We start from the raw sequence: 612 nt of genomic DNA on the forward strand, positions 1-612 counted from the left end.
ATTGGTCCCGGACGGCAGAGTTGCTTGAGAGGAACGCGACACTAGCGGTGCCATTCGCCGAACCTAGGTCTCTCTTTAATCCACGACTGCAGTTCGGCTAAGGAGACGAGCTGCGGGAAAGCCCGCCGCACAAACGGTGACCACACCTGTTCACCGTCGTCTAGGAAGCGCTGGAGATGTCGCAGTCTCAGCGCATGTCTGCGCATCATCAACCACGGCATACCCAGCCCTCCATTTAGCGGCTGTTGACAGCAAATGGATCGCCTAACCATCGGAACGCTTCCCTTCCACAAGAAGCGGAAGAGTATGCGTTCCAGTTGGTGATGGTAGGGTCGGGACTAGGCACGACAGTCTGACGGTATTCGATGACGGATGCAATGTACGCGTTAGCCACCTCCGCCCGACCTTTCAGGGATAGTTTCCTCTCGGCCCATTGCCGGGTGAGAGTGACCACCCTAGTCGTTATTTCGCCCCAGTTCTTCTCAATTTGGAGGTCCGGACCGAACCAGACTCCGAGCAATTTAACCCGCCCGGCGGTCCAGCGTCCCACAGTGGAGACGCTGTTAGACGGCATGGCCTTGCTTCTCCAGGTGCCGAGCCGCAAGCCCAATG

This window comes from Octopus bimaculoides, chromosome 10 (assembly GCF_001194135.2).
Source record: "Octopus bimaculoides isolate UCB-OBI-ISO-001 chromosome 10, ASM119413v2, whole genome shotgun sequence".
Classification (NCBI taxonomy): domain Eukaryota; kingdom Metazoa; phylum Mollusca; class Cephalopoda; order Octopoda; family Octopodidae; genus Octopus; species Octopus bimaculoides.